Genomic DNA, 7086 nt, shown 5'->3' with positions numbered 1-7086 from the left:
CCAAACCAGCACTGCAAAAGATGCTAAACGGACTGCTTTAAGATGAAGAAAAAGTTTCTATGAATACCCAGTTCCTTTCACAGTTGCCAATGCTTGATATTACCAATATTTTTAATATGTATTAATCTCATTGTGACAATGATGTGTTATTTTAATTGTTCCTTTATTATTTGTTGAAACTAAACCTTTTTTGTATATATCTTGCCTATTTCTATTATTTTTAAAAAGCTTTACATGACTTTTTGGTATTCTTTATCCATTTTTTGATTAAAGGTTTCTAGAATTTTTTCCCTAAAAAACAAAACAAAACAAACCATTAACCCTCTTTTAGATGTGTTGCAAATACTTTCCTATTCTATTACTTGTCCTTTAACTTTTTTAATGTATATTACTATATAGTTTTGAATGTTTAATATAGTCATCTAATCAATATTGTACTTTATAGCTTCCAGGTTTGAATATTTTACTTCAGGGTAAGAAAAATATTAGTTTGTATTTTCTCCTAAAACTCCTTAGATTCTACATATTGATTTTTAACTCACCTGAATATTTCTTGTATAATGTGTGAAATTGGGCTCTATATTTGTATTATTTCAAATAATAGTGGTCCATGCACCTTATTTGTTGAATAAGCATTATTTTCCCCATTGATTTATCAACTTAATCATATATTACATTGTTAGACAGATATATACATTTGTCTCTAGAATGCTCATTTTATTTCATTGATCTACTTGATTATTTCGGTGCTGGTGTCATGTTAGTTTAGTCGCTGAGAGTTTATAATGGTTTGAAATTTTTTAATATTTTATAATTAACTTTGACATTTAAAAAAATAAATAGAATCAATCTGCATTTAAGAAAGAAAGAGAGAGAGAAAGAAAGAAAGAAAGAAAGAAAGAAAGAAAGAAAGAAAGAAAGAAAGAAAGAAAGATCCTACCTTTTGTGACAACTTGGATGGAACTGGAAAATATTAAGCTAAGTGAAATAAGCCAGTTGCCAGTTGATGAAAGACAAATACCATATGACCTCACCTATAAGTAGAATCTATTCAACAAAATAAACCAACGAACAAAATAAACCACAGGCATGGAAACATGGAACAGACTGAAAGTGACCTGAGGGGATGGGGAAGGAGGACAATGGTGGAAAGAAGGCAAAGGGACTAAACAAAGAACATGTATGAATGACCCATGGACATGGACAACAGAGTGGGAATTGACTGTGGGAGTGGGGGGTGGGGGTGGAATGAGTGGAGGGCAGTAAAGGGAGAAAAATTGAGACAACTGTAATAGAATAAACATGATTTATAAATTAAAAAAACACTGCATTGTATTTGAAAGTTGCTAAGAAAATAGATTTTAAAAGTTCTCATTACAAGAACAATATTAGAACTATGTGAGACAACTCATGTTAATGAAATTTATTGTGGTAATCATTTTGTAATATATGCATATATAAAATCATTATGTTGTACACCTTGGACTAATACAATGTTATATATCAATTATATCTCAATTAAACTGAGGAGCAAGATTGAGACCTGCTTGCCTTTGACCCGGGAGCCTCTGTCTTCTGCCAGCATCCATGAAACTGGGTTAGGCTAACTTGTTAGCTTGCTAGTTATATAACATACTTAACATCTCAGATCTTTCACAGTTCTTAATAGTTTTGCAGTTGTAATTTTGAAATTTCTTTTAAAAAGAACTTAAAATTGAAAAAGCTTTAAGCCCCCCAAAAGCTGGATCCACTCTGAGTTTATAGACAATGTTTTTTTATATTTCTCCATATCCAGTAGAATGTTACTTTGATTTCTGATATTGGGAAATATATTGAATTTTGTATTCTTCTCTGACTACTCCTATCTGTTGTCTTCCCTTCATAGCTAGTACATGGCACAGTTCTGAACTGCATTACGATGAAACACTTGTGCATTGTGATCAGCTGTCAGGCACATCATAAGTAATTTGTTACTGATGATTAAAGTATTAAAGTTTGTGAATTGTATTTCTTAAAAAAAGAGCAGAGCTGATTCAAGCTTATCTCTGTAACATATTTGGAAAAATGCATTCCTATATTTGTTAGGAGTCTTTCAACTTCTTCATATGAAGAAGCCTAACTGAAATGCTTAAACAACAAGAGAATATATCATTTTTCACAAGAAGCTGTTCAGGGAGATAGGAGGATGGTGGGGGCGGGGGGGGGGGGGGCGGGGGGGGGAGGAATCCTCCATGATTGGTTAATTCACTGACTTCACAGCCACATCAAAGGCTCAGGCCTTTCCCTGGCTGGTGTGGCTCAGTTGTTCTGCAAAGCAAAAGGCCACCAGTTTGATACTCAGTCAGAGCATATGCCTAGGTTGCATTCAGTTTTCAGTTGGAGTGCTGTGAGAGGCAGCCAACTGGTGTTTCTATTCTTTCACGTTGATGTTTCTCTCCCTCTTTCTCCCTCTCTTCCCCTCTCTCTAAAAATAAAAAGTAAATAAAATTTTTTTAAAAAAGGCATAGGTATTTTCATCCTTCCATTCTATCATCTACAACCCATCAGCTAGCTCTCCTCAAAATGGCAGCAACTCCAATAAGCAGTACACCCTTCACACAAAGGTCAGAGGCTTTGGGTCTTTTCTGAAGAGCTAAGAACCTTTTACCAGCTCTATCCTCCCCAAAATTTCCCTGCATGTCTCATTGACCAGAGTTTAGTTATATGCCATTTCCAAAGTCACCTACTGACAAGGAGACTAGAATCTGAATGACCAACATAGATCAATCAACATTCTCCCCCTGGTCTTGATGCTTGGGCAAGCTTTACCTGAAGCACTTGACTTCAACAGAGCAGTGTGACTATAAGGACAAAACTCAGAGTTCTGTTAACAGAGATAATAATGCAATCTCATGCCCACCTCGTTGTAATGAATGCTTTTCAATACAGAGAGTCCTCTCTTTGCATGGTTCTGATAAGCAGAAATTTCAATTACCACAATTTGGTTAAGTAACACCATTTCCTCAGCCATTCCAATTTCCCTTACCATGGCATATTAACTATGAGTAATTGCATAAAGAACAAACTTCAATTCACAGACTGAACTACATAAATACCAGTTGTACATCTTAATCAGTGATCACCATGCCTGTCATGTATACACAACAAAAGGATGGACTTCCACCAAAGTTTGGTGTGTATATCAGGACTGATGGCACCATGCACAAGCCAAAAGAGTGTGTTTTTAATTTACACAATTGAAGCTTTCTGGAGAGAACAAGATGAACCTCCCAAGCCAGTTCTAAAGTGGCTTGAGAGCAGAAGGAAGGGGACTGGCTCGGGGGCTTATTGTGCTTGGCGTGGGCTAGGATGAGAGCTCCTGCACTAGGCAAAAAAGGGCTTGCGTGGTTTGAATCCTCCAAAGGAGGCAGAACCTGGGCTTTCTTTTCAGCTTGCCCACTTGTAGGGCATGAGGGTAAGAGGGAGCAGTGAGGCTTAAAAGATGTCAGCACTCACATATCAAAAAATGAAGTCTGATTCTTTATTATAACCTCACTTCTTTCAAAATCTTGGTGCCTGGTCACTATGTGCATTATTCAGTTCCCACACAGAGAGCAAAGTGTACCATTGTGTCACCTCCTTGTCTCCCAGTGCTAAACCCATATGACATTTTATTTTATTATTATTTTTTGATTAGTTGCCTATCTTTTCAAAGGTTGTAATTTTTGTAAGGATCTATTTCTTTTTTATTTTTATCTTCACCCGAGAACATGCTTATTGGGTTTAGGAAGAGGGGAAGGGAGAGAAAAAGAGGGAGGGAAACACCGATCAGTTTCCTCCTGTACACACTCTGACTGGGGACCAAACACGCAATGTAGACATTTGCCCAAACCAGGAATCGAACTCGCGACTTTTCAGTTTGCAGGACAATACCCAATCAACTGAGTCACAATGGCCAGGGCCCCCCATGACATTTTACCAAAATGGATAGTCAAAAGAGGCAACTGGCCAAGAAAGGTGAAGTAAAGTAAAGAAATAAAAAGTGATAATGCTGGAAGTAAAATTGTAATGTACATAAATGGAGTTATAGAAGAAACTACTGACTATGAGACCGGTGACCCTGTTGCCTTTCAAGAGATTTTAGATGTTCAGACAGAGGAGCTCAGTGAAGACCAGTTTATCACACACAGGAGCAAAGTGGTTGTGATGAAAAGGATGAGGGTGGCCCAGAGGGAGTGATGCCAGCAAGAAACTCAACATTCAATGAACTTTTGGAGGTACTTCATAACGCATTGAAGCACAAAGAATAAAATGTTGGAAGCTGATCCAAACTTAGAAAGAAGCATAACACCACTACAGCATAGAAAAGATGTCCACTCCTTATAGTAAATTATGTGACAAGAAAACAAGTACTGCTCAAGCTAGTCTTCATGTTTTCTACAAAGAAAACATAATGCACTTTAATTCTCAATGTTTCTGATGCTTTAAATTAATGTCTTAAATACTAGTTTTACTATTTTCTTCATTTCTTATAACCCAACAGAATGTTTCCAATGTTTTGACAAAAAATTTGAAGGTCCTAGAACAATCATATTTTTCCCATAGATTATGAGGATCATTTTGACTCATTGAGCTTGATCATTTTTATGGTCCCTCAATGCCATGAAGAATGAGGAGTACCTGTACTTATTTTATTTGACCATTATGTAATATTTGACTCTTTTGGTCGTTCCCTTCTACCCTATTTCTCCATGACCCTGTTATCTACAGATTCCTCTCCCTCTTCCTTTGCCTGTCTTGTTAGTATCAGTAATCCCCAGATCCTGTCCTTGACTCTTTGTTTTATACTCTACATCCTCTTCCAATTCCAGCCTTTTGTAAAGTTGCAAATTCACTGTCTTTGGGTGGTGATGGTGCTATTAAGGTGATAGTGAAGAAAAGGGGCCTTTGCAAAATGGTAGGAAGGAATTCAGGGGGGAAATAGTAGGATGGCAGAGTATCACCTTTATTTCACAATCTGGATATAGGACAGAGCCTTAAATTCTTTTACAAGTATTTGCTGAATTGTTCTGTGTATCTGGTACAGTTCTATACGCTGGAACATTAGGTAGTGACAAATAGTTGGTATAAAATCCAGTGCACTAGATTTTAACTGTGCTCTCTGAGGGTGCTACCCAAACCTCTGCCATTTAGCCCAGTGATTATTCTAGTGGAAGAAATTAGAGAACTGATTTAGAGGAAAAATACCTCATGCTGGGCAAGAGGTCTCAACCTCATGGGACATGCCATACCCATCTGCCTATTAGGACAAGCAGTGCTATAAATCAGAATAAACCTAATTAAAAATCTTGAGATTACCTCTGCAGATGTGTCTTGCATAAATCAGTTTCCTTAATTCCTTACCTTTATACAGTCTGTCAGTTATGGTTTACAACAGACTTTGCATAGATTATTCATTGATTTTTTTTCCTTAAAATGCTAAAGGACAAGAGGGGCATTATTCTTTTTTAATAGTCTTTTATTGTATTTTTCTTTGTTTTTTTAAAGTTTTTTATTGTATTTCTCCATTACCATTTATCCCCCTTATACCCCCTCCCACCTTCACCCAGCCCCCCTGCAATTACCATACCGTTGCCTGTGTCCACGAGTTCTTTTGTGCTTGACCCCCCACTCAGAGCTGTCAGCCTGTTCTCTATCTATGAATCTGTCTCTCTTTTGCCTGTTAGTTCAGTTTGTTCATTAGATTTCACATATGAGTGAAATCATATGGTATTTGTCTTTCTCTGACTGGCTTATTTCACTTAGTATAATGTTCTCCAGGTCCATCCATGCTGTCACAAAAGCTAAAGTTTTCTTCTTTTTTATGGCTGAGTAGTATTCCATTGTATAAATGTACCATCATTGTTTTATCCAGTCATCTACTGATAGAAACTTGGGCTGCTTCCAAATCTTAGCTATTGAAAATAATGCTTCAATGAGCATAGGTGCACTTATATTCTTCAAATTAGTGTTTCAGGTTTCCTCAGATAAATTCCCAGGAGTGGAATTGCTGGGTCATAAGGCAGTTTCATTTTTAATTTATTGAGGTAACTCCACACTGCTTTCCACAGTGATCGCACCAATCTACATTCCCACCAACAGTGCATGAGGGTTCCCTTTTCTCTACATCCTTGCCAACACTTGTTGTTTGTTGATTTGCTGATGACAGCCATTCTGACATGTGTGAGGTCATATCTCATTGTGGTTTTAGTCTGCATTTCTCTGATGATTAGTGACATTGAGCATCTTTTCATAGGTCCATTGGCCATCTGTATGTTGTCTTTAGATAAGCGTCTATTCATGTCCTTTTTTAAATTGGATTGTTTGTCTTCCTGGTGTTGAGTTTTATGTTCTTTATAAATTTTGGGTATTAACCCCTTCTCATATGTATTGGCAAACATGTTCTGCTATTCAGTGGGTTGTCTTTTTATTTTGTTGATGGTTTTCTTTGCTGCCAATACTTTTTAGTTTGATGTAGTCCATTCATTTATTTTTCTTTTGTTTTTCCCTTGTCCAAGAAGATGTAACAGAAAAAATATTGCTACAAGCAATGTCTGAGATTTTACTTCCTATGGTTACTTCTAGGAATTTTTTGTAATTTTGAGTCTAACTGTTAATCCTTAAATCCATTTTGAACTTATTCTTGTGTGTGATATAAGAAGGTGGTCTGGTTTCATTTTTTTGTACATATCTGTCCAATTTTCCCAGCACCAACTATTCTCATTCCTGTAGAAAAGTAGAGAAATCCACAGCTCATAATAGTTCCCTGACGGTAAGTGATGGAGCTGTGTTTTAAAAAATGAGATCCAATCTTATTTTAAGTATCTCAAGCACAACTGAAAAGATTCCTATGGTGATTGTTTTTGAAAGCTAAGAATTCTCTCATAAATGTAAACTTCCAAATTACTTTGTGGGCAATGCTCGATTTTTACAAATGAGGTTTGTAGACTAATATCCACGTGTGCTATGCATTACAAAACCCAGTTCTAAATAAAGCTGAAATTTGGTGAGTTATGTGATCATTATCGCCAAATGTGCCAGCTCCTATCATATTTAGAACCCTGTGTT

This window comes from Pteronotus mesoamericanus, unplaced genomic scaffold, assembly GCF_021234165.1.
Source record: "Pteronotus mesoamericanus isolate MK-2021 breed Mesoamerican mustached bat unplaced genomic scaffold, CSHL_Meso_final scaffold_118, whole genome shotgun sequence".
NCBI classification, from domain to species: Eukaryota; Metazoa; Chordata; class Mammalia; order Chiroptera; family Mormoopidae; genus Pteronotus; species Pteronotus mesoamericanus.
Note: the sequence above shows the minus strand (reverse complement) of the source record.